General features: G+C 40.1%; 1 protein-coding gene across 31 annotated transcripts in view; it reads left to right on the forward strand.

Moving 5' to 3' along the window:
- PLEKHA5 (pleckstrin homology domain containing A5) overlaps positions 1-20,576 on the forward strand; it is a 178,776-nt gene that overhangs the window by 46,715 nt on the left and 111,485 nt on the right. The gene's annotated exons all lie outside the window — the stretch shown is intronic.

Here is a 20,576-nt window from a genome sequence, read left to right on the forward strand (position 1 = left end):
ACAGCAAAATCACAGCTGTCAACCTGTTCTGTGTAATGGCTGAACAGCCTGTGCTGCTTAATCTACATTTTGGTCCCAAGCGTTGAGCTTTGTGAACAGCTATTATACTTGGCTGCCAGCCTCAACTGTACTTAAAAATATATCTGCTGAATGTGAGTGTTCTCAAAGATGGGTTTGTTCTGCTTGTGTCTGATGAGGTTGAGTAAGTATTTCACTTCCTTCGGTTACCCATTTCCACTTTAGGACAAGGGAATCTACCACCTATGAGCAATAGTTTGCAGGTAAGCTGTATCTAAAGTGCCACATTCAGATTTAATCTGGAAACCAGGCCTGTTAGGTTGTTTGGTCCCATATCAAAAGTTTTTACCTGCTGCTGTTTTGTTGAAGATGTTTGATTGCTTTAATTGTTAGTTGTTTTTTATATTTGTGCATTTTATGTTGATCGCCTGGATTCCCTTTTGGAAGAAGGGTGAGAGACAATTTTTAAAAGCTTGCATAACACAGTTTGTTGTTCTTCAGAAACTGTTATCTTTGGGATTTGCTGTAGTTTAAAAATGAAACCTGTCGTTCTGGTGAATCTATGAGCTTTGCAAAAGAGCCTTGAACATTTCTGCCTGCAAGCATTTATATTGTTCACCCTTCCTTCCTAAATCTGTGTCTGATCTTCTTTAAGGGAATTAGAATTCTATCTCTTTAGCTTTCAGCAATGGACAGATCAGCATTTATATTGCAGTGGAACTTTGTTCTAGACAGGTGTGATTGCAATCAGTGAAATTTCTGCGTAAACATGGTGAAAAAAATCAAGCTGTTGGGCTTGATACCTAGTCAATATACAAGACGCCTTCATAATTGCTTGGGAAGCTATATATGGAAAGTATGTTGAAGCCTCTGGAGCAGCAATATATCTACACAGTAAATGAATTGTACAATCCATTAGTTCCTTAACCTGATCCCTTCATATGGTTTGGACAACAACTATCATCCCTGACCATTGGCTGGGGCTGATGGAACTTAGTCCCCCTGCAAATAAGGTCCTTTAGAATGATGAGGTTTGGCAAGGCTGCTGCAGTGCCATAATGCTTTCTTGTCTTGGCTCTTCCCACCAACTGCTGTATCTTTGTTTGTATTATCAATAAATGGGTCATCTATAAATAGATTCTTTATTTTCACCTTTAGAAAAGTGAATAAATTCTTTTAGAGCAAGTATTTTAGACTCTCTCCCAAGGCCAGCTAGGGCAGGAGCTTTTATGTGTACCTTGCCTTCTGAAGCTGGGAGGAATTTGCCTTCTGTAGAATCCTCTATTCTTCCTCCTCCACAACCTCAATACCTTTCAGGTGCCCCTCTGCTTGAGAAGCACAGTTTAACTGCTCCTCTTAAATTTATTTTAGTATAGTACTGGGTGCACTTCTCAGTTTGATTTTTCATTTTCTGCCCCACTCCCATCTCTTATCCTGAAATGCAGACATGGAGCTTTCAATTAAAAAAATTAAATGCCTCTAAAATTGTTCTTAAACCCATGGTCTTCCAAACTGGAAGAGATCATTTTGGTGATGGATTTGTCCAGGGAAATGGTGATGTCCTTTGCAAAAATTTGTTGATGTTGATTGCAGCAGGAGGCAAACCACTCTCCCACACACAGCACCTACAACCTACATCCTTTCAACTGGTGTGGCATCTGGGCATCAGAAGGCAGTCTAGGTTTTGAAGGTCCCATTGCACCCTTTCATTTTTGCTGGTTCTTCAGTGTGCTATAAAAGATACTGCAGGTGCACATCCCTTCCTGTACCCTCTGCCCCACCCCAGTGAACTGCCAGGCTGCATTTATTATACAACTGTTTTCTATTATGTGCAAGTTATGCTTAAGGAAATTTAGATTTTCTCTTGATTTGAGGAAGACTCTGGTAAAAGTAAATTGGTTTTAAGCATCCATGCACAGTCCCTTGTTTCTGAGTGCTTAATCTTAAATTCTGTTTATCTTAAGCACAGTTTAACAGAGTAGATACATGTATTTGCATAGATTATTAAACCCATTATACATCATCTTCCAGTAGGAAGAAAAGTATGCGAGGGAAATAAGAAAGCCAAGGGAAGTAAAACAGTCCAGTGAGACTGAAGGTTTGCATTCTTTCTTGAACAGAGAGTGATTGGGGAAAGTCTGTGTTTAATCAGTCACTTTTAACAGCATTACACATGCTGACTGGTAGAGTTGATGATGCAGGAAGTGACCGCTGTTATGGGCAACTATCTCATTACCTCAGAACAGCTTGGATGATGTCTCCTTTCTGTAAGGCCCTGAACTCTGAGGAATAGGGTGGTAAGTTTTAGTTCCTGAGTGCAAACCCTTCTGAGAGAACTGTTGTGCAGCAGAGGTAAACAAAAAGAGGCAGGTTTTTTCAGTCAGCATAAAGATCAAAGTTCAGGAAGACACAACCTGAAAAACAAAACAGCGCTGTGTCTTATTAATTTTATAACACTTACATAAATCATATCATTTATGTAAAAGTCCTTATTTATGTACTCCTGTTTGGGAGTTTTATGTATAAATCATTAGCTGTAAGTCTTTTCAGAGTCCTTTCATAAAGACATTTGGAAAACAAAAATAATTTAAAAAATAGTTACACTTGCACATCATCAATATCAAGTCACCTTTTCCATGATGGGTATGAGTAGTTTGTGAGCACTTGTGATTTGGTCACACAGACTGAAGATGACTGTTCATAAGTTCTCTTTTCCTTACCTCCCAATACCTTGCTTTCTCTTTGTTTTAGAAGTACTTTTATTCAGCTTCAGTCTTCGTCGCTTCACCTACCTATTGCTGCTTTTCCTGACATCTGCTAGTATCTGTTGCTACGTCAAAATGTTATCATTTCTCCCCTTCTTTACCTATTTTTGTCTCTCCTAAAGCAGTACTTTATACTTTTCCCCTCCACAATAGCACAGTCTCCAGTTCTGTAGTTCCAAGTAAGGCAGTATCTTATTTAATGCAGCACTTTAGGTGCCATCCTTGATACCGAATAGACAAACTTAAAGCAAATATTTTGAGAGCTTTTTTTGGGCACAGGTAAGGGTATAGGCCAGACATGGAACTAGACTTAAATGTAACTGGAGTGAGACTGAAAGAAGTTGCAATTGTGTCAGTGCATATTTATTTAATATGTTAAACCATTAAACTGCCCCTCTACGGAGAAGTATCAAGTAGCTTTGGAACCCTAGCAGGTAGAGACTCTTCCTCATCCCTGATTCAGCTGCATTTCAGTCTCCCTGGCCTAACCTTGATCTATTGTTATTCCAGCACTAAAGTAGCTTGGGCTACTTCATGGCTAACAATTTACAAAGAGATTATAAATACTTGAAACTCAATTCTTTTATTTTTAATCTATGCCAATGGGGATTAATTTACTTTTGATCCTAAATTATAGACTCCCCCACCCCAGTGAATGCATTTTTTCCTATAATTTCACACCTGAAAATAACTTGGTGTACTGAATATTACCTGCTAAGAATATGCCACTGCTTTCGGGTCAATAGCATATTAGAAGTAACATTGCATTCTTTTTTAGCTGTTGTATATGATTGTGATTAAAAGGGACGTGGGTGGCCACAGAGCCTAGGACTTGCCGATCAGAAGGTTGGCGGTTTGAATCACGGGGTGAGCTCCCGTTGCTCGGTCCCTGCTCCTGCCAACCTAGTGGTTCAAAAGCACATCAAAGTGCAAGTAGATAAGTAGATAAATAGGTACCGCTCCGGCAGGAAGGTAAACGGCGTTTCTGTGCGCTGCTCTGGTTCGCCAGAAGTGGCTTAGTCATGCTGGCCACATGACCTGGAAGCTGCACGCTGGCTCCCTTGGCCAATAAAGCGAGATGAGCACCGCAACGCCAGAGTCGGCCACGACTGGACCTTATGGTCAGGGGTCCCTTTACCTTTTATGATTATGATTGTCTTGAACATAGTGCAAAGGTGGGGTAGAAACTCTGGTTTTTGAATGGCAGAACATGAAAGGATACCTGTTCAGTCTAAGTTGAAAGGGACCACACCTAAGTACTAGGCTGAGTTATTTCAAGCAAGGATTATAGGAACTGATACTGAATTATGTCCCATAACTGGAACTTAAGATCCATTGTGGTATCATAAATATTGGGTTCTGACTGAGGAGGCCTGAATACAAATGATTTTTCATGAGAAAATCTGGGTGACCCTGAACTCCTGTCTTATGCATGGACACTTTGTCTCTATGCCTAACCAACCTCACAGGATTGTTTCGAGGACAGATAGGGAAACTCTGGTGTGCTATATTGTGAGCTTCTGAGAGAGTAGGTAGGCTTTAATTATGTGATAAATTTGTAAGTAATTCCCCACACATGGTGTTATACCTAGGTTCAAATGATTTTTTAAAATGTCAGATACCTTTTACAAGTAGGTTTCTTGTTGGAGGCCCTAAACCTACCTTGGCTGATAGAAGTCTAATGGTTCATTAGACAGCTGCTGGCTCCAAAATAAAGGCTTTATGCTGTTACCCTTTTTCTGGAGCAGTTCAGAGGTTTCACTAGTTGAGGAAAGTAACTGGTTGTACAACTCAATAATATGCCTGGCTACAGAAACCACAATGTGCATGTTGAAACAAGTTACGCAGAGTCAGCTACTCTTTTGCATACCTAGTTAATTTGTATGTACAAATACTAGCTTTTCAGGTTTAATGACTGTGACTTCAGCTGAGAGCTTAACCTGCTTCAAAGTTTAGCACTACATAAGCCATAGCCAACTGGTAGGCAGTTCCTGTGCCATTTCATATATGTAATGGATGTTCCTGATGTCATTATCAAGTATTCCAGTATCACATGTTTTCTGCATTATTTAAAATTTATCACCACTGAAAACATTTGCACATTGTGGAGTGGAGGAAATGAGACATGCTGCAGATGGTGTTGATTGTAGAAAGAGTTGCCCAAACACTATTTTGAAATAGGCTCAATAATAGTGTAATATCTAGTTACATCCAAGCCATTGATTATAATTCTTGTTTTGTTGCCATTCAGAGTGCACACAGAGTGCCTGCCTATCAGTGTTCAACAAATTTTCTTCTAAGTGAGCCCAGAAGAGTAGCGTATCTTTGCTTCAGAGCTGATTAGCAATGAATTCTTACTGTTGTGTTAAACATATCCTGGTGCTGATCAGAGTGACAACAGAGAGAAGAGTCTACCTTGTTATGTATTAATACTTCTATACCCTCTGTTTATTTGCACCCAGTAAGCAGAACACAGTCTCTGAATTGGATGGAAAACATGACTGAGAACCACATTCCAAAACAGCACTTCCTACTGCAGTTGATTTCATTAGCAGTGGAGAAAATTCTCAGCAACAAAATATTATGGGTTAAATGCTTATAAAATACACTATTCCCAGACCATACACTATATTTTGGAAGTTTATCTGGATCCCATGGGACCATAAATAACCTTGCATTCACTGTGTGATTAAAAAAATACAGTTTGGGAAGAGCATTAGTTTGAAGTTATTTCCTAGTCTGCAAATGGTTCATCTTCATGTTCAATTTGATTAAAATTGTTGGCAGTTTTGGGTTTTGTCCTCTTAGTATCACATCTAAAAACATGCATATTCGAAGCACATTATTGGTAATCCTTGCAACGACCTGCAAGTTACATCAGCATTATTATTTCCATGTTGCAGAAGGGGAACAGAGAGTGGCTTGCTGGGAGCCAGCTTCAAATTCCATGCCAGAGGAGGGATTTGAAATGGAGACATCCTGATTAGTACATTTCTTTTTAACCACACTCACTGCACCAGTTGTGTAGTAATCTTCTCGTAAAGGAATATGTGCACCACTTCCCAGTATGTTTTTTTCCTTATGAAGAGACCTCTAATGAGCAGAAAAGCAAAGTGGATTTTCCCATAACTTGTTTGCAGGTAGTTGATAATGGAGTGCAATTGCTCATCTTCTTGGGCAGGTGGCAGCAAATCTGGTTGATGTTTCCTTGCTCTTGTACGCCCAGGCTTTCCCTGCAATTACTACTCAGGAAAATTGCTTCAGTATTTTTGCCTTTTTATTGGCACAGTGGGGAAGAGGATTAGCTGCTGAAAATTGGAGCAAGCTAGATGAAAGCCTTTTGTCTTGTTTTGTAGATGGTTACATTTAACAAGGTTGGGGATTGTGCTTCCTTAGTGCAAAACCTCCTTTTTCCTGGAGGTTTATGAGGAATTTTGTGTATCTGTTTTATTGAAAGAATACTCTGGGATTTTTTATTTGCTCTTAGCCTTAAATATACCGCCCCCTTGCAAAAAAGAAAACCCACAGTCTTCCTGTGAACAACTTGTTTGCATTCTTCCTTTTCTAAAATAAGCAAAAGTTCCTATAGTGCCCTACGGAAGTATCTGCAGTTGTCAGAACTCTTCTTGGAGGTAGTGATGGGCCTCTGGGTTGCTTCCAGGAATTGATCTGTTTGTATTAATAGGACAGGCCATTAAATGTAGCGTTTCTGCGCATTGTCATAATGCTGTTAGGAATACATGGTTTTTTATTCCTGTCACCACCAAAATCAAGTCATTACCTACTGTTTCTGCCCCCCCATGTGAGGCAGAAGGTGAAAGGACTCAGCTATACAGCTGCGAATAAAACGTTTTAAGTGCAATATACAATGTGAAACTAAATGGTGATGGTGAGCCTTAGGGAAAATTCAATGTATTTTTAAAAACACTCTAAAAAAAAATTCAGAACGGTTTTTATATGTGTGTAGATTCCACCAAAGTGTTGTTGCTCTTTTCATTCCAAGACCAATAATATTTTGTGTTTAATCACTCCTGCTCCTCATCCCCACCCCAAGCAATAAGCTTCTCTGTATTTTGATCTGGAGTGTGGCGTGAGTTGATACAATTACTATATATCTGCCATGTTGGGACTTTATTTATTGAATTGAATTGATAACCCTCCCTCCCTCCTGAAGGAGGAATCTAGCATAGTGTAACATAGCTGATCCATGATGGCAGTTCTGTCTGTTAGCTGCATCTCTCCTACATACTTCTAACTTGATTGTTGATAGTTGCCGCCCTATGATATCACATGGCCCTCATCTTCTATTCAAGGTTGTTGCGCTCACATAAAAAAGCCAGTCAAACATGTAATGTGTAAGAGCATACCTTCAGTTGGTGGGCAGGAGTATGAGAACCACTAATACAGGAAAGGAAGCAACAGAAGATCTGGCTGCTGGGAGAAGCAAAGAACTGCTTTGGTTTTGGCTTTGAGCAGAAGATTCTAATGGTGATTATGCCAATAAAGATTGGCTGTTATTTTGTGTAGGCAAAATAACTCACCTCACTCCTATCTGAGAAAGAATCCTAATGACATTCTGAGAATCCCCATTTTATAAATACATAAAAACAAAAAAATGTATTGATGCTGGGAGTAGATTAACTAAGAATTCCATTGAGCAAGGCCACTTATGGTGGTTAACTTGGAGTTTTCCTTGATGAGCATAGCTTGCCAGATCCTTCTGGCGGGCTCCTTTAAAGTGCAACAATAGCTGCAACCTTAGCATAGGTCAAGAGGGACATGGCCTAGGTGATTAAAAATGTTGAATATGTGTAGAATCTTACAGGGAGCATAGACTGTGGGAGGTCTGGGCATTTAGCTGTCCCTAGTCTTTCCGCTTGCATATAACATGTTCTGAGATGTGATGCTCCAGAATATTGTTTTAGAAGTCCACTCCTTAATCCTGTCCTGACCTATTTTATCACTGAAAGCCTGTTCTGGCTTTTATTTTACTTATTTTTAACATTTATTTTTACTTTTGGATGCTTTCCATCTTTTTAAGTGACTTGCAGCACGGAGTGTTATGACCAGCGGGACTCACCCAGTTAGGAATAGATTGATTGGAACTCCTTCAGGCTGCATAGATGTAATGCTACTCAAATTTGAATCATCTTCTCATTTATGTTGTGGCACTGTAAATTTATGCAGGTGGAACAGACTTTAGATGGGTTCATTTATGGTGCACTGGTGAACTTGTATCAGCAGTGATGACTTCAATGTTCATGAAATATTCTAAACATTTCAAAAGGAGGTTAAAAAAATGCATGTCAAAGGCATCTTATGTTTTTCATTGTAACGTCAACTGTGTAGCTTTTGAAATATATATACAATATCCCCTCTTTACTGAATTTCAAGCAGAACACATATCCCTTGTTATCTGGTGAAAGTAGTTAAGCAAGGTTGACCTTAGAATTACCAGATTTTTTTTCAGTAAATCCGGAGACACTAAATCAATCAATCAATCATGTTCAGGACGTTGATGCTGCAGTGATGGCGGTGGCAGAGGGAATGGAGGCTTCACACTGGCTTTCGGAGCAGCCCCATCCCAACTCCTACTTGCGTGCAAGCAGGAAGGGGCAGGGATCCTTCAGCTGGGAAGGGAGGCTTCCTGTTGCTTAACTGAGAGATTCCTGCCCACTTCTGCTTGCATGCAAGCTCTGATAGGCAGCGTGAAGACTCCCTTCACAGCTTAGTTGTTGGGGTCAGGGAAGGTGGAGGCAGCCCAGAAGCTGCATCTTAGAGCCCCTGCATCACCACCACATGGGGACTTCTGAGAAGCTCCTGAAGCCAGCCAGAGCCAACTGCTCCGGGCTGCTGAGACTGCCGCTGCTGCATTTCCCAGGAACATTAGATGAAATCCGGGCACATACCGGGGATGGAATTTGTCCGGGGACTTATTCGCAAATCCGGGGACTGTCCCCGGGAAACAGGGATGTCTGGTAACCCTACTTTAGAAGCCTCTAACGAGTTACTCTTCCAACTATTTTTTGACTTTTAGACTGATAAATCTTGTGGTCCCAGAGATACAAGCAATGTATAACAGTGATTATGTACAGATGCTTTTTTGTCATATTTTCTTAAGTATATATGAATGAGGAACTTTTAGGTTAGTAATACAATAAATATTTATTATTTCAAGTGCTGGCCAGTGATATGGGTTTTCAAGAAAATTTTCCTTTCTAAATTAGCATAATTTGCATAGGATAGTCTGCATAAAAATATTAATTCTGATGTCTTAGGGTGGAGTGGGGGGCTCATCAGCTGATCACTGTGTAGAGTTTACAGAGCGCTTTGTGCAGGGGGTTATCAAGTGCCTGGCAGCATCACCTGCATGAGCAGGTTCTTTGCAGGAAACTGTTTTGTGCAGCCAATTCAGCAGGCTTTGATTTTTCCACAAATCAGCTAATTGACTACAGAACTTGAAGCAAGCTTTCCTTTGCCCAATTCACAGTTGGGAGGGAACTTTAAGGCTCCCAATTGTGCATTGGCAGCCACACCTCTATCTCCCCCACACCTGACATCACATGCAGTTAGTGGGTGTGATTTGATGAAAACAGCTTCACAGTCCCAATTTGACCCCTTGGCAGGACAAGTTTGGGCCAGAGATTTCTACCCCTGTCCTTCAGCAATCAAAGTTAGCATGTTAATTTTAGCTTCATTTAGTAAACAACCCTAAGAATTTTGATACTGCCTAGTTTATCTAATATATATTAGCAGCTAGGTGTGTGGCAAATTATTAAAAGGTTAAGGCTGAATGAACAGCTTGCCATTGTTCGAATTTAAAAGAGACACTCCCCACTTTTTCAGGACAGATAAAAGAAAGTACTTCATGCAGCACATAATTAAACTATGCAACTTCCTCCTACAGGAGGCAGTGATGGCCTGCAGCCTAGGTGACTTTAAAGTAGGATTAGACAAGTTCATGGAGAAGAGGGATATCAATTGCTACTAGCAATAGTGGCTATGCTCTTACTCCACAGTTGGAGGTAGCAAGGCTTGCTGGAAATCACAAGATAGGAGAGTGCTCTTGGGTTCACTTCTTGCTTGTGGAATTCCCACAGGCATTTGGTTGGCTACTGTGAAAACAGAATGGAAGACTAGTGTCAGGTGCTGGTGGTGGTTGCTCGTGAGTAACCAGGCAGGACTCCGACCTGTCTTTTACAGGTTTTATTGGTGCAAACTATTTACAGTGCATAACCACAAAGTTCATGTCTGTCTTAGTCACTTGCAGATTCTGGGAGTGGCCCCTTCCAGTTTTCCCCCCAACATAAGAACTTAGACACTCCAAATCTCCACCTCCCCTCCTTACGTTTCACCCCTCTGCGCAAGCTGGGTGATGGAAACGGCAGGTGTGCCTCCTGGCCAGCCGGGCTAGGCTTGGGCTCTCAGCAGCATCTTCGAGTCCTCCCTTCGCTTAGCTGCCCCTTCCCTCTCTTCTCCACTGGAGGCGTGGCTTTCCCCACCGCTGGACGAGGAGCTGCTCCTCAGAAGCTTCAGAGGCTCTCTGTATCCCCCTGCTTCCCTCCCCTGTTCCAATGGCAGTCCCCTGACAACTAGATAGTTCTACTGTCTATTGCAACCATGCAGGTATATAATAATAATAATAATAATAATAATAATCCTGGGATACTGATACCATCTGTTGTGTCAAATTCAACATTCTGCACTCCACAGTCCTGACTATGTTGCAACATTGAATTGTTTACTACTGGCAATGTTAAATCTGCATTTGAAATGATCTGTCACCTTAATATTTTTTGGTAATAATTTACAGTATTTCACAACATTTTGTTCCTTTCACAATCTCAAGTTATGTATGTTGCCTTCTAAAATTGTAAATGGGAGATATTTCAGCTCCTAACATAGTTGAATTATGTCATTGAAATGTATTTAATGAGCATTGATGCCAGGAGCAGCAATGCCAACATGAACAATTACCATGCTTGGTCTTTTCTTTTTCTGGCATGTTCCTCATCTTTATTCAGTGTATAAAACTGGCATTTTAATAGCTTGTTTTCTTTTATTTTTTTAAAGAAGTTTTGTAACCTTTATTGGTCTTCATGGCAACCCACCTGTTCAGCCTTGTAGTTACTCCCGTTTTTACCATTTTGGAGACTTGAGGACAAGAGCTTATTTATATGGTCAAAATAAGGATGATCACTGCCTTTATGAATACAGATATCCCTGATACTTAACCATATGTCTCTGCTATCCTATGTTGGGATAATTTAAATGCATACATTTTCTTTGTAGAACAATGAAGTCTACATCACAAGGAAAACAACCCTGAAGCTGTCATGCAGAGTTGAACTGAGCGCAAAGCATTGCGTGAGAAACAACCTTGACTTGTACAAGAACATTTAAAGTATCATATAATAGCCAACCCTCCAGTAAAAACTTCCTGCTTTGATTTAGATCTTCACTTACTACAGAGTATCAGCATTCTGTAAGAGATAGCAAGCAAATGTCTTTGTTGTTACTATCTTGTGGCTGTTAATTGATTAGTATGCCAATGGGTTCTAAGACAACTATATTGTCTGGAGATGATAACGTATTAATAGCTTAACTTAGCAGAGATTTGTTTTGAGAATCTATTTCTTGGGCCCGAAAGAGGTGAGCTGCTGAATTCTAGTTTTAAATTACGGTGTGTTCGGGATTTTAAACTTCTCCCTCTATCTGAAATTGTAGGTCAGAATACAATAATCAAGGGCAGACTCAGTCTCAGATTCTTTTGCAGACCCAGCAGGGAATCAGAGCCCCCCCCCCCAAAATCATTCTGCAGAATGAGTCGTTTTCTGAATCCAAACACTAGCAACCCAGGGCTATTCATCTAAAGAGTGATATGAAGGCAGATGTGTATTGTAGCATAATGGCTAAAAGCAAGAGAGAGCCAGTTGGAGAAATTTTCTGTTTGGTAATAAGGGACTTAGCACACATGGCTGGTAGAAGGTAGCAAAAGGGAGTAGTCCTGTTTGGCATCAAAAAATGTCACCCTCAACAGATATTTCAGGTAATTGCAATTTTAATTTTCAAAACTAGATAGCATTAGCAACTCTCATTTCAATATTGTTTAGTAGCATGTTTCCGATAAGCACTTAGTTGAGGAAGGTCCTAAGATTTCTGAAAGAAGTCATATCTCTAGTCATATTGAAGTAATCAGTGTTGCTTAGTTTACAAGTTTGTGACTGGGAGACTCTATCTGAGATCTAGACTGTTCTACACATGGTTTGAGAACACACTTTGCTGATTGACATGTTTGCCTGTCCCAGCTGGTTTTTCTGGGATGTGCCCCCAAACAATGGGTGTAGTCTGCAGCTGCCATGGGTAGTGTCCCTGATTAGAACTCAGTTTTGTATTCTTTTAGTGAATTCAGCACATCACTGAGGATAATCTACCTTAGGCTTCTTCTGAGAGAATGAGTATTGTAGCATTGCAGGTAATTTTCTAATGCTTTCTGATGCTTTACCAAGCTCTTTAAGCATGGAATGTATAATTTCTGAACTTCTAAACTCTTTTCCTTATTCTGAAATATTATAAAACAATTTACTGGTGACACAGCTTATTTTTTAATTCAATGCAGCTGTTGGATTTAAATATAGTGAAATGTATTTTATAATACTGTAAAATGTCGGAGCAGTATCATTTTAAAATCTTGAGTTTACCACCACCTGGTGACCATCATTGGTTTAGTATTCTCCACCGTTGTGTGAAAAGCAATTTGAATAAGGGCAGCATTGCGTAAAGTGTGCTTTCTCTTCCTTGAAGTGATGTTGTTTTAATTATTTCTATAACTGATTAATTAACTTTGAGCATATCTCTAAAAGGTATGCTAATGTTGAGGTTGTAGTTAGAAAAATTAGTACTATGAAACTGCAGAAATTTTTTTGGCCAGCTGAGGGCACCACCTTCTTTACATTTCTATGATCTGTGTTTAGAAGGTTTCAAAAAACAGAATTGGCTTCCCTGATTGCATCTTGAGTAGAATCAGAACGATTGTTTTACTTCTCCGCATACTAAACAAAACTGCTCCGTGAGTTTGAAGTTTATACAGGAGGCTCCAATACAGGAAATCATTTTAAAGCCAGACTTTCCTTTAAACTTCTGCACACAGCTCTGCTTTGTAGATTGTATGCACAGATTGCATGTTTTAGGGATAGATCTGGAATTGCCTCTGCTGTCTTAAACTTGAATATTTGCTTGGTAGTGAATGGCAGGTACAGCTAATTTGGAACAACTGTTTCTTAGGGAATATAAATAAATGCTGTTTCATTTTTATAATTGTTTCTGGCTTATGTAGCAAGTAATATTCTTGTTTGTATATGTGTGAGTGCAATGCATCCAGATTAAAAACTTGCTATTAAATGTTTTAATAGAAAGTACTATATGGCCATTTATAGCAGCGTTTCCCAACTGAGGGTCTTATGGCCCTCTGGGGGCCCCCAGGATATTCCAAGGGGGGCACAGGTGAAAATCACATAAATGGGAGTGGCACAGCACAAGGCTAGGGGGCCACAGAGGGAAGTGAGGAGTGAAGGGGGGGGGAAATCATTTTTTTAAAATCCTGATTGGCTATCCCCTTGGCCAAGGTAAGGGGGCAGCCCACCAGGGCCTAGCGCTACTTTTTGCAACTTGGGTTTACAGTGGTACCTCGGGGGAGAAGGAGGCTGAAGGTGCACCGATAATCTCCACTCCTCAGGGAGGCAAAGCAAAGGAAACTCAACCCGGATTGGGCTCACCACCACGAACTCCCCTCCGTGCACCCTCCTGTCTCTATCCACCATGGGATCCTAAGAGCAAGTGACGTCCGCCTCCCCTGGATACCCCACCCTCACCACCGCATGTCCCTTTCCAAGTCCCGATGGGGGTCTCTCCAAGGTGCGCTTTGGTGCACAGCAGCTGCCATCATTCTGCGTCTCTCTCTCTCTCTCTCTCTCTCCGTCTTCGGAAGTGTGGCACTCAAAACAGAAGTAAACCCCCCGAATGAAGTACGTTCGCATCCCCCCAAAAATCGCAACTGGAACACTAATCCAAAAAGTTCATGAACTAGGCTGTTCATAACCTGAGGTACCACTGTATCAGAATTTTTGTATTTGACAAGCAACTAGAAGTTCTAACAAAAAGTTGGTATAGTCTAGTGGCTATGAGTGACTATCAAATATACATAATTCTACTGTTAACTGACATCCCATCACTCTCTTGAAACACTTTACAGTGGTACCTCGGTTTAAGAACAGCCCTGTTTACGAACTATTCGGTGTAAGAACTCCGCAAAACTGGAAGTAGTGTCCCAGTTTGCGAACTTTACCTTGGTCTAAGAAGGGAATCCAAATGGTGGAAGGGCACCGGCGGTGGGTGGCCTCATTAGGGAAAACGTGCCTCGGGTTAAGAATGGTTTCGGTTTAAGAACAGACTTCCAGAACGGATTAAGTTCATAAACTGAGGTACCACTGTACTTGGAGCAGTCCTGGTTTGTTTCCAGTGGGAGAGGGAGATTGGTGGGGCTCCTGTTTTGACCAGTAGAGCCCATGATCCAGAACCCCCAGGTCAGGTAAGTGTGGTGGTGGGGTGGCAATGGGTAGGGCTGGGCGAGCCAGAACTGCTTGTTGCCATCGCTAGTGCTGGGCCCGGTGGCAGCCTGGGCCTGACTCTGTGAGGCACAGAGTGCAATCCACCCTGAGTGCCTAGTGGATCAGAGCCTTTGGATGTTGCCAAGAGGCGCAGGGCCTGTCGGCAGCAGCAGCCCGGTTTTGCAAGACGCAGGGTGAAATCTACCCAGTGCCTAGCCGAGCAGGGTCATCTGGTGCTGCTGATTTGCATCTAGGAAATAACAGTGTCTACTTAGTAGAAAGCCACACTGAGTTCAGTGGGCATGATAGTGGCTGCGGATACTTCTCAGTTCAGGTATTTTGCAAGAGGTTTATAGTTTAGAAATATATAATTTTATTTTGCAAGGTCCTAAGTAACTTCTGTTATCGTTTGATGTAATTGAACCTGCATAAGTCTAAATAACTGGGTACAGGCTTAAGTCCATTCACTCCAGTTGTATCTTGAAAAGGTACATGCCTCTTTTTGCAATCTCACTCTTCTCACCTCATGTAAAGGTGTACAAATTGCAGCCTTGCAGGGAGAAGTTTGCCATCTGAAATATTAGATGTTAAAACTGCATTTTTCTTAAGCATAGGTGTAGAAAAGCAAAACATAAAATACGTTGCAATACAGTATGTAACCTTGGGTTACATACGCTTCAGGTTACAGCTTCGCTAACCCAGAAATAGTGCTTCAGGTTAAGAACTTTGCTTCAGGATAAGAACAGAAATCGGGCTCCGGCAATGCAGCAGCAGCAGCAGCAGGAGGCCCCATTAGCTAAAGTGGTGCTTCAGGTTAAGAACAGTTTCAGGTTAAGAATGGACCTCCGGAACGAATTAAGTACCGTACTTAACGTGAGGTACCACTGCTATAGTAGATTATGTTAATCAAATCTAAAGTTGCAGTCGAATGCACAGTGGATTCCCATAGTGTGTGGGACATCAAGAGACGTCATTAACTCATTAAAGATTCCCTTTAAAAAAACAACCCCATATATGTGCTCTAATTATTCTTGGATCTGGCACAAAGAAATGGCTATGTTTCTGTAACATTACTGTATATTACAACAGAGTTCTATAACATTACTGTATGTTGCAATAGAGCTGGCAAAATTTTATACATTCGAGAACATATTTTCATGCAGTTCCAAATGGTTAAAATCAAAGTGTTGTAGATTCCAATAAATGTTTTAGAAAGCTAATGTTCTCTGTTCAGCTGGCTACAGGACAGTTCAGAAATGGCTAAATACTTGTCAGTGTTTTGTAAAATGCTACACAATTTGTGGGAGTAGGATATATGCTTGTTTAATGTTTTAATTTAATATTTTAAGTAATACTTTCATTGAGTTATACTTTCATTGAAATAGCCCAGTTATTCAGGAATGCCCAGATAAGAACCCATGAGGACTATAAAGAAACTATAATGCCTTAAAACATTTATATTAACTAGGTAATTGTCCACAGCCAAAAGCAAAATGAAAATTGACATGGTTGTGAACAGGAAGCTGCCAGAATGGGAGATAAGCAGTGTTTGAGCCATTTAAATTTGTTGGGTTGCATTAGGCAATCAAAATTAATGTGCTGTGTTCCCTCCCGTCCCCAAGAATTATAAAGCCCTCTTGCATGAACAGAGCCAACCTGTTTGACTGTGTCTCTTTTGTGTGAAGTTTGGTATGGCATTAAGAGGAGGTCAGGATGTGTGCCTGATTGCTGATGTCCTGCATTCATAAAGCAGATGCCTCCCCTTGGTGAGTAGATGGTGCCACTTGAGTACTTAATTTTGTGAAATACCTGACAATATTGCACTGTGATCAAAGAGTAGTTGCAGTGATTACTGCTCCTTGATAAAATATGAATAATTTCCCAGTCATAATTAGGTCATAATATATTTGCATGTTTTATGTAAGATTAGTTTACATAGAACTTTCTTGGCAACAACTTATGTGAAAGTCAGGTAAATGCAGTATTTTGTGTGAAGTTACTAATAGGCTTTTTAAGATGCAGTAACGCAGCTGAGAGAATTGGACTATAATTTTTGTCTGATAATTGAAACCTGAAATTAGACATGGTTATTGGATTTCATCTTTAAAAAATTCCCAGATCCAGGTCAACTTTGCTCTTGCTGTTAAATAAGACAGGGAGAGAACTTTGTTTAAATAATAGTAGATGAGCAAATAGTAAAACAAGATAACAGTTTATATTTGGCCCATTACTTGTAATGAATGGTAGTACTTCTTATTCTGTAGAAACCATATACACAGGTTTTGTTTCTTTTCTAATATGTGGCACTATAGTGTGCAAGTGCTCCTGTTGACTGACAATATTCTCAAGCTAGGAGTGTGCCTTTTGTAACTTACAACTTACACTTGTTTAACAAGTGTGATTTCAACTTCAACTTTGAAGGCCAGCTGGAGGAAGTCACACAAATTAAATGCATAGGAAATGAAGAGCTCAAAAGCTCTTTTTGTTCAGGATTTTCCTGGTACAAAATGAGCTTTTAAGCTCTCAGACTTGCTTACTGGGCTCTGCAAGGCTTTCACGAGATCTTGTAGGAATTCAGATGAGCCTTTGATATCTCGTGAGAGGCTCCCAGAGCCCATGTAAGAACATCCTAGAGCCTGGTAGGCTCCCTTGTTTCTGGTTTTTATTAACCATAGTTTCAGACCAGTATCGGGTACACTGTGGTATACGCCAACCTCCAAAACATTGTTTTTAAAATTGGGTTTTGGAAATCTAGGTTTGGAACTTGGTTTAGGGTCACCATCACAAAATATACCGTATTTTTCACTCCATAAGGCGCACCGGACCATAAGGCACACCTAGTTTTTAGAGGGGGAAATCAAGAAAAAAAATTATCCCCCCCCGCCCCAAAGAGCAGCCCAGAGCTATGGCAATTCCCCCACCTCCCGCAAAAACCCACAGGAGCCGCGCACCCTTTAAGGAGTGCACGGCTCCTGCGGGCTTTTCTACCAGGAGGGAGAAGGGACTGACTGGCCGCATCAATTTGGATGAAGGAACCATGTGTTGAGATTATTGCATTGCAGGAAGTTGGACTAGATGACCCTCAGAGTCCCTTCCAGCTCTACATTTCTATGATTCAGTATTTTGACACCTGTCACTTGAACAACTGATAACTGCAAAACGGTTTTGTGGTTCTGCTCACAAATTTAACCAAAGACTATGCCTATACATTTTTTTCTTTTTTGCCTGATTAAAAAATACTTCTGTGTTTATGTAAGATGATTTAGTTTTATTTTGACACATTGATATTAAGGTTAGAATATCTTTGCTCTTCAAATGCTTCATACACTGATCAAAAGAAATGTGTGAGAGCTGTTGCTAAAAGCATTATTGCATGCACTTACCTAGAAAACAGGGCAGATCTTGTTAGATTAAAAAAAAACACACCACCACCTCAAGCATCCAAAATATTTGCTCTTCTGCCTTCTAATTTTGTACTGAGCAAGTGTTACCCACACCTCATTAAAGCTCGTAATAAAGTTTTATTGTGGTACTTCTTGATTGAAAGATATTCCATTGGAGATTAATGCTAAAGTATTGAAAATTGAATTGTTGTAATCTTCATTGTTTTCTTTGTGGCAAATTTGCTAGACACCTAGAATGAAACTATTAAGAACAAATTGATTTTGGTAGTTCATTCTTCACAAAAAGACTTTGCAATCAAATTTGTGTGTATTTGTGCTACTAAATTAAGTCAATATTAGCGCCCCCAGGCATGATTTTCCTTTTCCAGATTGATAGCTAATTAGAATGTTTGTTCAAAATAACTTCTGCTTGCTTAGTTCTATGTTTTGTGTATGTTGATATTAGAAAAATAAAATACAGGCCTCACTGGGATACGATCTTACATTTCTCTGTGTTACTATAAATATTTCTGCACCACTCTAGTTATACTTATCTGAGTCCTTGAATTGGTTTGTTCAAGATGCATTTTACTATAGTGCACACTGACTGATAGCTTGATGTTTTGAAGAAGATGGTGCAATAAAAATCCCATCTATCATTTTGTACAAGTTTATAAGGAAATGTCTTTGGGAAATTGCCTCATTGGGTAGTAAGCATTTTGTTGATGCCTAGATTATTATTTAAATTACCTTAATGTTTATATCTTTTTCAAAACTGCTACTTTTTAAAAGTGTGGCTTGTTCCTCTGCTTAAAACAATACAGGTGGAAACAAACATTCCTATTCAAGAGATTGTGATCATGAGTAAAGGAAATACTGGAAGAAGAGGGGAAACTACTATCAGAGATTTCTTTAACTCTTTTGGTCTAGACTCTAGAAGAAGAAAGAAAGTCTTTAATGAGCACTGGACTGGTTCCTATGTAATACTAAGCCATTGTTTAGCTCTATGTAGACAAGTCTCAGCAATCTCAAGTGAAATGTTGAACTGAGTTTCTGCCAAATTTACATCATTGTGAAAAATCTCACTTTAGTGTCACTTGTGAACTAGGAGTCCTGATTAAAACAAGCAGTGGTTAGTTGCTAAACAAGCTAATTTGTTTGAAGGTGGTTTGTTTTGCAAGTAACCATGATTTGTTTGAAACTAGGATCCCTTGTTTGCATGTAATGCTACGCCTATATTCTTATGAAGAAGTTAAATACATTTTTATTAAAGATTGACAAGAGGGAATGGTTTGTTTGTTTTCTATAGCTACTTTGAATCCAAGAACCGAGGGATTCTTGGAAGTCATTGAATCTGTACATGTGTGCCCACCCACCTGTCCACCCATATGTAATATTATAGAGAGAGACATTTATATGCATATCTCAACTGCTATTGGTAGCTTACTCATTAACATAGGGTACCACATATTTCTAACTGAAGTTACAAAAATTTTGTCTGACCTTGATTGCCAACCAAAACCTCATGGCTGCCAGGAGCACTCCACTCTTCCTCATCCCCCAGATTTGGTGCTCTGTATGACAGCGGCTCTAGACTCCACTCCTGTTCTAAGTTTGGAGCAGGAAAGGGCAATTGATGAGGACTGTTCCTGCAGGTACCCTCTCCATCTTCAAAGCAGGAATGGGAGAGAAATGGTCCATTGAGAATAGAGCTTTGTATTGTAGGGTTCCATTTGGAGAGATATGCTTCTACTGCTTGTTTTCTCACTCCCGCCCCTCATGAAAACAATCTCTTAGGAGAAGGACGGAAAGAAAATCAGGACCTAGCTGTGCCATGTTCTTTTGGTGGATTGGAATAGATTTAGCTCCCTGTTTTCTTGCATTCCTCCATCGCTCTGGCAGGGGGTGAAGGAGGGAGATGAAGTTTGTGCTCAGTCTCCATAGCAATGCTATAGATGCTGTCTGTGGGCTGGTGTTCTTTTGCCCTCTAAGATTCAATGGCAGCTGCTCCTCCTGGCAACTCACTGTGGGAGTTGGGAGGGGAGCATGCAAAGTATGCATGTAGTAGCCCAGAATATGGAGGGAAGGAGTATGAAGACAGGTGAAACTTACGTAAGTGAACTGGAAGGTGTGCAACCTCACATCTCTTTATTTAACAAGGATGTTAAAATTATTATTTTGTGAAATATATTATTGCACCTAACCAGCAGGCGTATTTTTTATTGGTATGTTCTTTTGCAAATATTTCCCCCCCTTCTCATTATAGTGAAGCAGCATCTTTATTATCTTTTGTCTTCTCTAATAAGATGTTATACGGTACATATTTGAGAAAAGAGTTTACAAGAATCAAATTTCTGACTACTTAGATTAATCAAGTTTTATGTCATATTCTTTGCACTTTTATTCCTTGTATTTCCCATCATCACATCCTTAATTTGTAAATACCATAATGTTACCTTTGTTCTTCTCTTGCTAATTTGGCTCTTTTGAAGCTTCTCCTAGTTTCAACAACAAAAGTAGGTCGATAATTGGAATGTTCAGTTTCAGATGATATACCAACTGTTAGCAATAGGTGATATTCAGTTGTGGCAGTTCACTCATTTCAGCAGTAATTCTGCTGGCAGGAGCCTTGGTTTCAGTGTAGTGCAACTGCCAAATCTAGAAGGTATATTGCGCTTGCAAAGATGTTGAACAATCTCTAGTGCAACTATTGCTGCTATTAGAGTATTAACAACCGTTACAAAATACTCTTATTAAGCTTGTGTGCTACCACTTACACAATGTCATCTCTTAAACTTCTTGTG

The sequence above is a fragment of the Podarcis filfolensis genome (assembly GCF_964270895.1).
Source record: "Podarcis filfolensis genome assembly, chromosome: 10".
Classification (NCBI taxonomy): Eukaryota; Metazoa; Chordata; class Lepidosauria; order Squamata; family Lacertidae; genus Podarcis; species Podarcis filfolensis.